Raw genomic sequence first — 15,805 nt, 5'->3', positions numbered from 1 at the left:
GAGGTGAGATTTTATAGGAATACATGACTTTATTTGTATAACTTTACACTTCACACTAATGTCATATCAGCTCTTTCAAAGTATTTCACCAAATAAGCATGAACTGTGAGAGACTCAGAGTACACACTTGCAGAACTGTTTGATCATAGTACAGTTGCTCTGAATTTTACAGCTTTTACCCCTCTGTTGCCTTTACAAAGTATTTTGAAAGGGAAAAACCTCCAGCTATAAGCAACTTTGAATGCCAGCTCACTGTGCTACCCCCCCCCCTGCATTGCCTGCTACAAACAAATCATTGGGAAGGTTAGTACCAAACTTCAGCAATTAAAAGGAAAAAGTCTTTTAAATTGCTCCTTTGAAGAGAGTCACACAAATTAATTACTGTGACAGATCCTGGGAGCATCTGATTGCAAACTGCTGAGGACTTGACAGCAGCACACTGGATTTTGTTCAGAAGAAGAAAGTGGGAAAAAAACCCCAAATACTCCCATTCCTTTAAGATGACTGTGACACTTAATTTTGGGCAAACACATTTTACCACATCACATGTTTTTCTCTGGAGTTTTACCATCCATTTCTAAATAAACTAAATACTAACACTGTACACATTTTCAGAGACCATCAATTTGGTTTTTTCTCCAAAACTGGGACATGTGTAAACCCAGCAGTTTCCATACAACAAATTAAGGCTAGAGAAAGACGACTTAAGGACTGATCTCAGAAGTTCATTAAATTGCAGTACACTGCTTCCTGCTAGAATTACCACTGGAATTGGTTATTTGTTGCAACAATGGACTCGCTTCAGCGTTTCCTAGGAGCACCAGAGGAACTGCCATTGGTCTCTGGCAAGATTAAAGGAAGAGGGAGAATCAAAGTAACCCAGTAAAGTTTCTTAAAATCAGTTTTTAACTGTGTGCTACTTATGTATCCTAAAACACAGGAACCACAGGTCAAGGCAGAGAGCAAGCTGGGAAACAGAAAAACAAAGCTTCTTGGAGTTTCATGATTTAAAAGGTTTCACTGCAGAACTTCTTTGTATAACATGCCTTTTAGAAAAAAAAGTATTGAACTGCAGCTGTCTTTTTAGCAAAGTACAGAAAAGGAATGGGAAAAGAAAGTAGAGCACAGGAACACAGAGTAAAAAGTGAAAGATGAGTTTCAATCCTGTGAAATATGCTCTACTAGGACTGATGTCACCAGAATGTCAAAATGTGTTTTAAAGTACAGCATTTGAGGTCTTAAACTAATTTTTCTCTTTCTTAAGGCAATATTAAGATTACATTTTGCTATTTTCACACTTTATCAACAAAAGATGGGGGCTTTTTTTCAGGGTTTGTTTTGGGGAGGACACACATAGCCCATACCCCTTCATGGGTGCAATGGCACTGGTTAAAACAATTGCAGCAGAAAGAAAAGATATCAGCTTCATTAACATTTTAATTAGATGTGTTTTCTGGTAAAAATCAGGGAAATTTCATTCTTGAAGCACAATCTTGCAAGCATGAAGTATGAATGTAAGAATTCATTTATTTCTCTGTCGATGACAGTGCTACAGAATAAATAATGGCCATACTGAAATCTTTGTAAACACATCTACAGCAAAAGGAAAACTGGTTGTACTGCTTCCAATCTGCTTTCACTCATTGTTCAAAGTCTGGTGAGCCCAAGAACTCCAGTCACTATCTAATTCCTTCCTGATACGATGGGCTGTGCAGTATTTGAGTACATGTAGGCAAACCAAAGTCTAACAGCAAGAGATAAACTTGGATGTCTTTGCAGCAGGGAACGGCTCCGGGCAGGGTAAAGTACAGAAGTTTCTGGCTCTTGCTTGGGCTATGAAGTAAATAAATCAGCATTTTGCCTTCCCTCCAGCATTGTTAGCATTGGAGGGAACTGACAGGATGAAATTCATCTGCAGTCCCCTCTTGGACTCCCACCAGTGGAGATCCCTCAAACAGCCCATGGCCAGCTCCCTGCTACCACTTCAGCCCTTTCTACTGATATACAAAGAATGCAGTGTTTTGATTTGCACTATTAGAACACACAACCAAACATCTAAAAACTGTTCCGAAGTAAAAGCTCACATTTTTATTTCTTTCTTAGTATTTAGAAACACCTGGAAACTTGGAGCACTAACACTGTTCTCCAAAAGGCCAATTCAGAGCCTGGACAACTTCAACACATAAATGATGTGGGAATCAGCTTAGAAATGTGTTTATGAAATGCACAGTCAGAGACAATCTGCCTCTGGATTCCAAGACCCACATTAAAGGAACAGAAGCAACCAGCCTACTCCCTCTTAATATGTTGCTTGCTAGGGACATATTTGCTTATTTGTAGATGTTATTACTGCTCAGCTGAACATTTTCTTTACTGATTAATGCCATGTGCACCTGATGTCACACAGCACTCTACATTTGAAAAGAGCAATTGTACTGTTTGAGTTTTTGGGGAGATGCAACTAATGGACAAATGGTGCCAAAGTCCTTCAGCCAATCCCCTCCACCTCCAGCTATCCAAGCCAAGCTGAACACAAACTACAAGAGTGATAATTCTATATAGCACGGGAATATTGAGATAAGTTTAATAAAAAATGCTGCAACAGTTGAACTCATTGCATTGCATAAAGCCTGAGAGGCTTAAAGGACATCTCCCATTCTTTGATCTACAACCTGAGACTCCAGCTTGTGGCTGCATCAAACACACACCAGGGCCTTCCCATAACTTCTGTCTTCCATTTTACCATGCTTTGTCTCCAGTGGGATAGGATTCTGCTCACTGGTAACCAGAACATGCCCTTCCAGCAACTTCTCAGATCAAGCATTCAGAAGATTCACATGAGAAATTCTGTACAGTTGAGTGTGAAGATTTGCAAGCTCAGCCAACCATAGTCTCAGGCAAATGTCAGGACAATATGATGCACCGTGGTTTTCTTCAAGTGCTTCCAGAGAGAAGCAGTCAGTATGAGAAGATGGCTCCAAGTGATACCGTGTGAGTCCAGCTGGAATCTTTGGAAAGATGAAATGGACCAAAAAAGCTACTCCAGCTTCTTTTCCCAAAGGACAAAACCCTCTGTGTTACTCTACTCCACTCATTTTAACCCCATCTTATTAACACACCTGCATGGGCACAAAATATGTGAATTATACATGAAAAACCTAACTCCAAGGAAAAGAAATCTCTCAGAAACTTCATAAAGTCACAAAGAACGCACAGGAAAATTCACAAGTCTCCAGAGTATTTACTTTTCCCCAAGATGTTGGCAGTACATTTACCTCATTTTTGTTCCAGCCTTGATACAATATTGTGCAGTGTCAGAAATGGAAACTTCTCCAGTTTGCACCAGGGAAGGGCTCAGGCTGTGCAGGGGCAGAAGTGGGTGTTGCTTTGCAGCACACACAGCTGAGCTCAGCGTGGTCAGTCCTACACTGCTGGATGGGAGCTATGGGCTGGGTCCCAGCTGGACAGCTCAGTGCTCACCCTGTGTGAGACAGGGCTGGCAGCAAATCACAGGACATGGACAGCACTTGGTGGGGTGTCCCAACGAGGCACCCACTCTTGGGCTACTGCAATAGGAAATGCAAGCAAAAAAACTGAACACCCCCCTCTCCCCCCCCCCCCACCAAACCTAAAACCCCAAAACCAAAACCCTGAAGAAAAACAAACACAAGTTTCACTACCCATGTTCTCTGGCATGCAGCAAGCAAGCAATTACCCAAACTACTCAACTTGTCAGGGGTCCAGCAGAAGCAGAACAATTCTGCTACCCAGTACAACAGCACTGTCACTGTCTTACCTCTCCAGAGTCCCACATCCAGCTCTAAACATTTCCCCCACCTGTCCCTGCTTCCCTCCATTGCCTCTCACCTTGAGCACACTGTGATAGAGCTACACGGTGGTTTTTATACACAGGCTTTCAAAGGCTTACACAGTACAGACCCTGATGGACTGCAAAGCGGGGTGTTTTGTAGCTTTCCTAACAAATTACTTAGGGGGATTGAATGGTTAAGCAATACAGAAGTGGTATTAAGTGGACTTTGGAAAATAAGACCCTGATCAGAAGAGCATTAATCATGCTGCTCTCCATTTACTGTGACTTCACGCACTAAAACTCCAAATAAGAGCTAAAAGACCACAGGAATAAAATCAAAATCAGAGAGACACAAACAGGCAAGGTTTTAAGTTGCCTTTAACTCTTATAAGGCAGCAGGGTGCCCCTACCAACTACAGCAAAACGAAACACAGCAGAACAGGGATATGTTCTTCCACCTTGGCCTGCCTGGGACACCTTGCCTACAGCAAACGTTTTCAATTACATGAGTCTGGCATCCTTTTTTGTGCTTTTAAGAGGATAAAACACTAGATGTGGCTGTCTTTCCTTTGAAGTATTTGAATGCTCAGTGTCTGAGAAGGATTAACTGGTCAGCCCAGCTTGGAGAGCTGTTAATTCAAAACAGAGCAGTGTAACTCGAAGGGTTTGTAACTCGCATGGTTTGTTTAAAGCAAACAAAGAAAACATCCCTCTGTTTGGGACTCATTCAAAAATTTTTTTGTATTAGGATCAGCTTATTCACTGGAAAGCAGAATAAAATAATAGCAAGAAAACCAGATTTATTAAAAAAATAAAAAGCAAAGAAATAAAAAAACCCAAACCATAATACAAGTAGATAGTTTTTTGCTATCTAGAGTAGGAATAATGCTAAAATCCTTCTACAGAACCCCAAATAAAATTTATTTGCCAGTGTGATGAAGTCTTAAAGAAAGTATAAAACTGTCCAGAATTCAAGCATGCCATCACACATGCTGTATCAAAATGTTTTAAAATAATTTAGAGCCTTTTCCTCACCATCTATAGAAGCATCATTTTCCAGCAAACGATATTCCGGTAACTGACAGATAAAGGAATTGAAAATAAATGTGGGGGAATTTTTCCAACTGACTTGCATTAAAGTCATCACAGATGTTATTATAGAGCCTTGCAACAAAAAGAAAGAAAGAAAAGAACAAGTCATGACTCTCAAAAGAGTGATTTTCAGTTTGAGTGTATCCCTTTGACAAAACTGAAATCATGCTATGTCATGACTTTCAGAGTACTTTTTATTTAAAAAAATTTCCACTTTAGGCTATTATAGCCATAGAGTACTGCTGATATGTAAAATCAGTTTTGTTATCAACCACACGAAGCTCAACTTGTTGCTGCTCTGGTAATTAATTCCTTGTCATTTCACTTGGCCAGAAGGAGAAGAAATGTTTCCTCCTGGATATTTTTCTGTTTAGAGTCCTAAATCATTTTGCAAGTTTCATCCATCAGTCAAGTTGAACTTTGCTCTAACAACAGCAGCAGAACTTGTATCCTCACAAGTGGCAAATCAGTTTATAAACATTTAGAATTATTGTGTTTGCACGAGCTTTTTTATTTAAGTGCATCAGTTTAAGGGCAGACTTAAAGTGGACTGCCACATATGCTTAGACAAGGTTTAGCTATGATGAGCTGACTCAGTCATTAAATACCTATATAAGAGTTCGTTTTCTTCAGGGAAAAGACGGTGATTAATTGCTAACTTAGCTATAATCACACAGAGAAGATGAATGGCTAGTTCACCCCTATGGAAAAAAAAAAAAAAAAATCACTAAAACAAAAGACTTCCCCTGCTTTTTGTGCTACATTAAGTACTTACCCACAAAATAAAGCACTGGGAAGTCCTGCAAAAGTCCTTTCACCGTTTTAATATTTTGGGAAAAAAAAAATTTGATTCTTTTTAAAGTACATGAAATTCTGCTCCTTGATCCAACAATAATTACCAACCTCACATTTGGTTTCAGCACTGATATAGATACTTCTTACAATTTTAGAAGAATAGATTTCACCTAATTTCAACTGTACTTAGAACTGCAGTATTTTATACATTAAAATATATTTATATTCCCATAAACACATACTAATGTTTTACTCAGAACTGTTTACTAAATGCACTAATGTGCAGTTTAGCTAGCACACTAGATTCCAAGTACTGCTGATTTTAATAACATCTGCTTGAACTCAGCTGTGAATAAAACATGCACTAACTCCATACAAAGAATCTGCATGAAAGTAATTTTCAGTCACAATTTGGTGCTGTGAGGACACAGATACTAGAGTTAAAATACATATTAAATTTCAAGTATTCAGTATTAAAGACTCCTTGTCAAGATGTGCTTTTTAAAAGCAGAAAGAAATGCTATTACTTGCCACATTAAAAATAAAAATCCAGTTCTGGGAATGTGAACACTTTCCTGCAAGAAGTCAGCAGCTCCCTGCTTCAATGTTTTGAAAGGAAGCTTATGCAACGCAGAGTTCTAGAGATGGAAAGATTGGGTTCACAGTTATTAACTGGTAAGAGAATAAATAAATTCGTACAGAACAACACACAAAAAGTAGGGGATTGAAACTAAAAGCAGATTTTGGTCACAAGAGGTTTTTGTTCTTTTCTCCAGCTACAAGATGCAAGACAAAAAGAACAGAATTCAACATAAGGAGAGACAATGAATGACTGGCCTGTTTTGGCTTCTTCTCCTTAAATCCATATCTATATAAACTTTCAAGCAAATAAACATTTCTCTTTGCTTCAACTGCCACCCACTGGAAAAGGAAAGCAACACTAATTCCAAATTGCAAGACCCAAAATAGGTCAGAAAATCAATCTGACAGACACTGGTACAGATTACATTAAAACCCTGGGGTTGCCTTGAAAACTCTTAGTGGCACTGCTAGAAATCAGCAAGCTTGCAAATTGAACTGAAACGAAAACCAGGATACAGCAACAAACCGAGAGCTCCACTTCCTCTCCCCACCCTGGCCCTGGTGAGAGCATTTGGGTTGTATCACAAAAGTTTTGGGGAGGAGCTCCCAAGGATGGAGTGGGTGCAGGACTGGCAGCACAAGGTGTGACAAGGGTGAGCAGCACGGCAGAGCCCGGCATTTCTCATCACTCTGGGCTGCCCCTGCCATGCTCCAGGTCCATCTCTACACTCCTGGTACTTCTCTTTCCCACCTGCTCTTCCCTTACAGCAGAAATCAATTAACTTCCTTGCCTAAACGGCAGTTCCAGCATTCCCACTTTCCCTGATCAGCAACCCGCACGTTCCCTGCAGTGGACACGTGGGGTGTCTGTGGTGCAGATCCAACAACCTCATGCTTTCAGAAATAGAGCTGTGTGGAAAGGCTTGCTGAGAAAAACCCACATAGGCTGCAACAGAGCATTTTCAGTCACTTTGAACAAAACTTGTTCTAACTTCAGACAAAATAAACCCATATGTACACCTACAGCGCTTCCCTAGGTCAGCAATGTGAGGTATTTGCACACCCAACCTGCACTCCAGGTGCAGTGACAGCAGTTCAACAGCACGTTGCACATATGCCACAACCCCCACCCTTCTCTGGAACTGACTGCTCTGGCACAGAGGCAGCCCTGGGGCTGGAGCCAGGCTCAGCCAGGGAAGGCAAAAATCACAGCTGAGCCTATTGAGGAAATGAGACAGATACACCCTGGAGAGAAAAACCAACCTCTGGTGCAATGAGACCAAATAAATGGGGAGAATCAAATTCCAGAGGACCTTCGATAGTTAAGATATTCTAAGGTGTATATGCAACAGAATAGATACTCTGCAATTATAGATGGGCTGAGAGGTACAAATTGATTGCAGATTCCCCCACTGTAAGGGTTGAAGAACACTAGAGAAAGGAAAAAAAATCTAATACAAGAATGGCGAGGGTTAACAGAGACCTATAAATCCTTGGTCCAAATAACATGTTTCTTCAAATGGCCTTTACTAAAAAAAAAAATCCACCAGGAAAAAATACCTGGCAATATTCCCTCATGAAAATTCTCTTCTGTTATTGTAAAGGTGAGGAGTCCCCAGTGGAATGACTTCACTGGACTTGCATGACAAGAGATGCTTCTTTCACTGGACAGAGCTGGGGCCATGATACCTGCCAAAGTTGTAATACTGCTTCAAGCTGTGTCTTCTGCTCTCTAGTTCCCAACATGTCTTTTTCTAGGCAAATGCTGTCTACTGACCCCTGGTTTAACCTGTCCTTCCCTAACCCTTGTGCTAGGTTTGGAGGAATGAGGTAGCTGGGGATGTTGGCATCTCCCTTTTCAGCTGAGCGAATGGGAGAAGACATGTTCCAGTGCCAATGCCTCACTGCATTCATTCCATAGCAAAACTGGATGAATTTTAGCCCTTAAGTTACCTGGCAAAGGTCCACACCAAGAAGCTCTTGCCCCTGGGATGCTGCTTCTTAGGTAAACTTGTCAAACAGAAATCGCAACTGTCAGCTCCTGAGGAATGTAAGCAAATGTAACCTGAGAGTGCTCACAATTCCCTGACACACTAATCTGCTCTGGAGATTTGGCAATCAACACCCCCAAGTCATTAGTGAGAATATCTGAGTTCAGCAAAGGCCACAGTCATCAGACGCTTAAGGAAACAGCTGAACCCTTGTTGAGCAATTCACAGCTCAGCATGAGCACGGCATTACAGACCAGCACACTGGATGTGAAGAAATGTAATCATCAGTGATCAGCAAGTGCAGGAACCAGACTGTTAAAAAAATTCTTTAAAAAAAACCCCAAACCAATCGATACTGAAAGCATCTACCTTCACCTGCAGAGGTACTTGTATGACTAAGGGTTTCAGACCTAGTTAAGCAGAGTTCGTTATCAAAACTATAGAATCTGACTGCACCTGCTTGATGTAAGACAGCCATCTGTGCTCACTCTTACAGAAATACCTATTAAGTATTTTTTTTTTAAATAGGCAAAAATAAATCTTACTTTCACAAAAGTTTTTACTAAAATATTCTGACATACAACTGTGTGTCTTATTAAGTGAAACAGTTTCTCAACAGGCCCTAATGAAATCAGTGAGGAACAAAACACCCACTCTGGTTACAGTGTCACACTAGCAAAATGCAGTCACCAAGAAGCATTCCAAAACATATCATAAACACCTTGAGATAAAACATACAGGGCAGTCAGTGTCATATTTCAAACACGACGGTCTTTCAATATTATAGCACTGTGTCTATTCATCTTAATTTTCCAAGAGAGTACAAGTTGAAAGCATACAACGAACACTGCTTGTTACTGGCTGGACCACATCTTCCTACCAAACTTCTGCACACAGGACTTTTTGAAAAGGAGGGACTGTTTCTTTTAAGAAAGAAATACAGTTTCATGCAAGAAGCAAATACAGTCTCCTAGAAAAACATAGTTCAGACATCAAACAATGTGTTACCAATTGCCTAGCTACCTTTGTACTCAGAATTTCCCACACAAAGGCAGACTTCAGAAGCCAAACTTAACCTTGAGTTTGGCTGTTAAGACAGTTTTGATCATCTTTTCAAATATCTATCTACATGTTCAAGCATCCAAATCTTTAAAAAAAACCTGTCTATAAGTTAAAAAAAAACTAATAGCTTTACTATCAGAAAGAAAAGCCTGCTATCACAACCAAAAATCCTTCTTCCTTAAGCTGCTCCTCATAGTGCATATGGATACATTCAATGCACTGAAGAAAATTAACTATCTTTGAAATTATGAGGAACATAGTGGTCCTGACAAGCACTCAGATTTCAAGAGTTTCTTTGCCAGAAAAGCCATGGCAAAGCTTAAACTGCATTTCCTCAAGAAACCAGAGAAAATGAGGGAGTCAAGTATACAAACAAGGATTTTATTAAATCTTTATTAAATAGGTGTTGATGGGGATAGGAGTAGATAAAATCTAACATTCAGAAAGTAGCTCGACACTTGAGTGCTGAACAGCCATGTAGTTTTCTCTTTGTCATCTCATCATTACAAATTTATCACAAAATAAACGACAAGGCTAAACCAGCAGAGGTCTGGGCTTCCAGCTCCAGATCAGTAGCATGAATTACTTCATGGCTCAGGGGTGGGGAAAAAAAAGCTGAAGTTTAGATTTAATGCATATGTTTCAATACGTGCTGTATCAATAGCAGGCAGCCAGGATTAAAACAAGTCCATAAATACCTAAATCATTTATGAGGCTGCAAAAGACTAAACAAAATGCAAATCAAAGCCACTCATGCGCAAACGTACATGACATTTTAGAGATTTTCAGCCACCCATGAGGTGAGAAACAAGATACTAATTCAGATAACTCCTCTGAGCCCTGTGGCGTGGAAAGGACATCAGCCCACGTGCACCTCTTCAGAAAAGAGGGGCACCCTTACTAACAGACACACAGTGCCAGAGCATTGGTACCCTGACCTATTATCCAGTCTCCAAGGAGCTATCCTGGCTCCACTCCCACTCCCAATGGGTAAAAGAGAAACCACTTGGTTCTGTCTCAACCAACTAAGACCACAGCCTGCTCACAGCTCTAAGCAAAAGTATAAGAAGTAACAGGATATGTATATACATTACACATCTGCTTTGTTCTCAAAAGCAGGTAGTGCCTTGGAATTCAAGATAATCTCGTTTTGAGGCATAGAGAGGTACTGCTGCTTTTTTTTTTAAAGCTTGATAGTTGGCTGATTAAATGGGAGGAAATGGCAAGCACACACCCTCCTCCCTTAGCAGTTTGGCAAGTATCATACAAGGCTAAAAGCTTAACGTGGATCAGTTCCATTAAGTTGTCTGTGATAGTCATTCCCAGACTTTATGGATGGTGATTATCATCATATGAATACCAACTATGCTTAAGTATCATTAAATAAACTTTTCCAGATAGAGCATTGCACTCAATGGCAAAGCAATTACCAGAAAACACATTAATTTCAGTAAGAGGATACCATAAAAAGTATTCTGTGGTTTTATGCACTTTCTTGACTTGAACAGTATTTGTAAAGAATTTATTTTATGGCCTGCCTCTTGGATTTGCAGCTATTGATATAAATCTGTGCTGCATCACTTCCATCTTTTAGTCAAAAACTGTCAGCTCTATTGTCGATCAGAAAAAAGAAACAGGTTCAAAACATAACTTATTTCATGGATGTCAGGGCACCTTGCTGTCACCAAAAGGCAAACATAATATTTCACTTGCATAAATTTTAATCAAAAGGAAAAAAAGCCAACAGAAAATTATTTGAAACACACAGATATACATGTCAGGTTTCCATCCTCTGTAGCAATGTTACCTGTAATAACAGAGTCTGGTCCAGAGCAGACCAGAAAGAAATCCTGCATGACTCTTGCCAAGGTCAGATTTGCGCAGTTCCCAGTACTCCTGTGTGCCAGATCCCTCATTTCTCTACCTATCCTGGTGTCTCTGGTACAGGAGCAGCACACCAGTGCAGCTTCCAGGCACAAAGGCAGTGTGGATAACCTAGATGGTCCTGTAGAGTTCAAGGCAGTACATTGCTTCCTATGGAGCAGGCCTGCTAAAGTACTCAAATACCATAAAACCCTGTCGGGGTAGCTCTGGCTGGGAGAGGCAATGCCTCTTTAACAAAGTGTAAGAACTCTTTCGGGTAGAAACAACTGCCTTTGAAATGAGCACACAACACAGGCCACTTCAGCATTATTTTACCAAGGCTGTAAAGAGCTCTCCCAGGCTCATTTCTGTTAATTGCATCTTTCCAAAGTGCAGCCAAGTGGATGAGGAATGATTACTTTTAATGTGCTACCCAAATGGCTCTGAATGGGTGCAGCCTTCCCCCTTTCCTTATTCCTGCTCCTTGTCCTTTGGCTCCACATGGAGCTTTACAGAAACAAATTCTGCACTCGGGTCACGCAGGTAAAGGAAAACTCAGAGAAAGATGACAAGTTTTGTCACAAAGCAACAGTTAAAAAACTACTGGAACACAAACTGTTTTGGTGCTTTTTAGGCAGCTTTTGGACAGAACCTGATAAGCAGAATGGAGAAGCTGCATTCAATGCAAGGATAACCCCAGAGTAAAAAGTCACATCTTTCTCATCAGTGGATGATTAACAGAGGAATTTGGCTCCTAATGAAGTCAGCCAGCCCCCAGACTCCGCTGGTAAATCCCTTCTTGTCATCTTTCACATTCAGCTCTGACTCATCTGCAACAAACAGTTCAATCCCCAGCCTATTCCTTTTTTCCTCCATTCCTTTTGCAGTAGGTTAAGTACATACTTTGTAAATGCAATGAAGGGGATGGTGGACTACAGGCACACAATGCCCTGGGACTGCATCAGGAAGAGACACACCTGAGTTAGCTTTGGGGAACTGAAATACCTGTGTCAATGAACAGGATCCAGGCACATACCTCAGTGCTGACCAACACCTGTCAAGTATTTACACTGCACAGGCCACACTGGGCACACAGTTCCCTGCAGATCAGCTGCACCGAGTGAGCTGTGGCACATTCACACCTGCCACAGTCCCACCTCCAGTCACAGCTGGGGATTGAGAGGAGAGGAAGGGGCTCCTCCCTTTGGGAGCAGCAGCCAGAGCTGAGCTCCAGCTATGGATGGGCAGAGAGCAGATTTGTGCCCCTGCACAGAGGCAGGGGGGCAGTGAAGCCCTTCAAATGGGAACAAGGATGGTTAATTTAAACTATTAGGCCCTGAAGTACTTACCAGAATCATGGGCTGGTTTAGGTTGGTAGGAAACTTAAAAATCATCCAGTTCCACCCCCCTGCCATGGGTAGGGACACCTTCCACTAGAGCAGCTTGCTCAAAGTCCCATTCAGCCTGGCCTTGAACACTTCCAGGGATGGGACTTAATCTGAATGGACTTTAATTGTAATGACTGTGGCTTTTAGACATTAAAATAAACTCAGAGGCCTGACAGCTTCTATGCTTCTCCCAGGAAATCAGTTGCTTTAATAATAGATGGCATCTTTCCAAGATTTATTGTTATTTCCTTGATCTATATAGCATCAAATAGCCAAGTTCTCTTTGAAAGATTCTTCTGAAGATTTCTTTTTAAGAAAAGTACCTAGAAAATTCCTTAAGTTTTTTAGTTTAGAAATAGTTTCTAAATAATACCTTCTGTACAGAGTATCTTTTCATCTATACTATGTGATCAAAAAGTAAAAATTATGATGCTATTTCACTGTTGCATTCAATTAGAAAAATATGACCTTACTGTATAATTATGTCTAATGAAAAGGTGGGTTATAATTTATGAAGTACAAAATGGCAAAAAACTAACAACGAGCTCTTTTCTGGTGAGAAAAATATGAGCATCTTCCTGACCTATTATCTCACACATATTGCCTGAGCAGAATCACCTTACGACTTTCTCACTACCCACACAGACATCACATCTGTGTAACCGAATATATTTTTCTGTATGTTTGTACCAGCCACTGAGTGGCAGCAATTCCTTCATACCTAAACCTGAATTATGAGATGAAAATCTCAAAGGATTCCCAAATCTTAATTCTTTTGTGCTGCCCCTAAGTTCTTTTGTGTTTAGCAGTACAGTGAAATACCTTATTGCACGTTTCAATTCTTCAGCTGTCGAAGTTCGAAAAGTAATGTACCTCATCCTGAAAATCATATGTCCGTAGAACTTGGACATAGTCAGTTTTACAAAACACAGTAAACTATGTGAGTCAAAGAAACTGAAAATGCCAGCATTTAATAATTTCTTAAATTAAAACACACACCTGTACTTTATTATGAAACCCAAGGTGAGGATGAGAAACATTAAAAAAAAAAATCTAAACCTATGTTTTGCAGCCTTATGCTTGCTTTTCTCCTCAGTATTTGCAGGTTCCCACAGGAGTGTCTTGGGGTGACTGAAATCTATCAGTCCAAAGACAAACAGCTCATTTTTTAACAAAACCATTTTCAGGAACTAAAATAAACAGGAAATCCTGCATATACACTTAAAAAAATGCTTATGAATTATTGCTTAACCACTTAAGAAGCACTTCTTCATAGTGTTCTTGCTCAGAAATCTATGCTGGTTATAGCTTCCTATTCGATTAGCACAGTGCTGCACAGCATTGGAGAGATGGAAAACTGAAGAATTTATTTGCTATTACATTGTTAATAGACTATTGACTGTACAAGCCCAGGAGCAAAAAACATCTAAAAGGAACTAAACACATCACAAGTGGATCAAGGATTTTGACACTTATTATTTGTAGAGATACTCAATATTGCAGTTCAGGCTTTAAGTGAGTCTCTAAACTAGGTAAAGATCTGATTCTCCCACACCCATCTGCTCTGCAGAGTCAAGTTCTCTCCTCGGACATATCAATGGATGGGATACAGGGCAATGTCATCCTTGCACATAAACCTCCTGCAAGAGCCCGTAGGTCTAGATCTACACTCTGCTCTGTGCTACTTGGACAATCTAGAAGTGAAGTGGTGAAACAGTCAGGGCCCGCAAGTAAACAGATATCAGAGGTAACCACAGAATGCTGTAATCCAATTATTTCAATATTTCATGCCCTAATGCAAACGGGGAATTCTCTAGTGATGAACTGAAAATTGTTTTTTTAATAGATGCACGCCTGGCATGTACGTACACAAAAGCATCAGGCATTCCTGCTCCTTCATTTCTTACTGTCTGTCGCCACTCAGCTGGAAACCTGACCATTTAAAAGACTGTACATTTCATCTGCTCAAACTCATTGTGGCACGGAAACTGAAACAGACAATCGGGCCGGCTGGGTGGGAAAAAAAGTTGGTGGTACCAAAGTTGGCATTTCTGCCGGGAGTAAACTCCATGTTTCTATCAGAGAGCAACCGCGGGGATCTCGCTGCCGCCTCGCAGGGGGCACAGCACTCTCCTCCCCGCAGCCCCACAGGCTTTCCCCGCTCCAGGTCGCGCTTGCCCCGCACCGAAGGCGGCGGCCGCGTCCCCGGCAGCCCGAGGGGAGGTCTGGGCGGGCCGGGTCCGCAGCCCCCTCCCCGCAGCCCAACATGGAGGCTCCGGAGGAGGCAGCCCAGGGCCGGGGGCACAGCTCCGCCGCCTCCCGCCCCATCCCGCTGCCGAGGCGCTGCCCGGGGGCACACGGGGGACAGCGGGCTGAGCCCCGGGGACCCTCAGTCTCCCTCCCTCTCGCTCTGCCCGCCGTGCGCCCCACGGAAGCCGGGCGGGCCGGAGGGAGCCGGAGCCCGTCTCGCTTCCTCCTTCACCCCAGGCGGGGCAGGAACTGCCGGGCGGCAGCGCCGCGCCGGGGGCAGGTATGGGCACTCACCGCGTCCGAGGAGCCGTCGGGTGCTGCGGCCGCCGCCGAGTTTCGGGCGCTGTCCCGGGAGAGAGAGAGAAAGAGAGAGAGAAAGAGCAAAGGAGTGCGGGCGGAGGGGCGGGACGAGCAGTGTGTGCCCGGCACGGCCCGGCGCTCCCCGCCCCACGCTGCGCTCCGCCCCCGGGCGCAGCTGCGGCCACGCTCACCTGCTCCTGCCGGTGCTGCTCCTCCTGCCGCTGCCCCGCCCCGGAGGTGCCGCGGGAGGCGCTGGCTATCCCTGCCCGGGTTCCCCACGGCTCCTTCTCCTCTCGGCTGTTCCCCCTTCCCTCTCCCGTGGCAGCGGCCCCCTGTAGGAAAGCCCCAGCCCTCAGCGGGAGCCCCGCGCTGGGCCCCGCCCGAGGCGCCGCTCCGCACCTGGGCTCGGTGCCGTGCTGAGGGAGGGGGCTGCGGCCGCGGCAGCGCTCTCGGCGTGCTTGGGGTTTGGGAGGTTTGGGTCCGCTGATCACCCGGACACGGGGAAGCGCCTGGCTTTGACGTGCCGGAGCTCGGAGTGAGCCCGTGCCCGGCGGGGACCAGCGCTGAGGTGTCTTCAGCCCTTTACTGGGCTTTTGGTTAAAACATTCTTTAGTGGCGTAGAAGCCATGGATGTTGTTTTATAACGGGGCCGAACCCCGTAGCTCTGTGGT

At 42.8% G+C, this 15,805-nt stretch overlaps 1 protein-coding gene across 2 annotated transcripts in view; it reads right to left on the bottom strand.

Annotated features, from left to right (window-relative positions):
• PRKCD (protein kinase C delta) overlaps positions 1–15,279 on the bottom strand; it is a 60,713-nt gene extending 45,434 nt beyond the window's left edge. For both annotated transcript variants that reach the window (XM_032120409.1, XM_032120410.1), the window contains exon 1: positions 15,129–15,279. The gene's annotated coding sequence lies outside the window, so the exon portion shown is untranslated. The remainder of the gene's footprint in view (positions 1–15,128) is intronic.
• Between the last annotated feature and the right edge of the window lie 526 nt (positions 15,280–15,805).

The sequence above is a fragment of the Corvus moneduloides genome, chromosome 11, assembly GCF_009650955.1.
Source record: "Corvus moneduloides isolate bCorMon1 chromosome 11, bCorMon1.pri, whole genome shotgun sequence".
In the NCBI taxonomy this organism is placed as follows: Eukaryota; Metazoa; Chordata; class Aves; order Passeriformes; family Corvidae; genus Corvus; species Corvus moneduloides.
The sequence above is the reverse complement of the archived record's forward strand: the minus strand, read 5'-3'. Positions and strand labels throughout refer to the sequence as shown.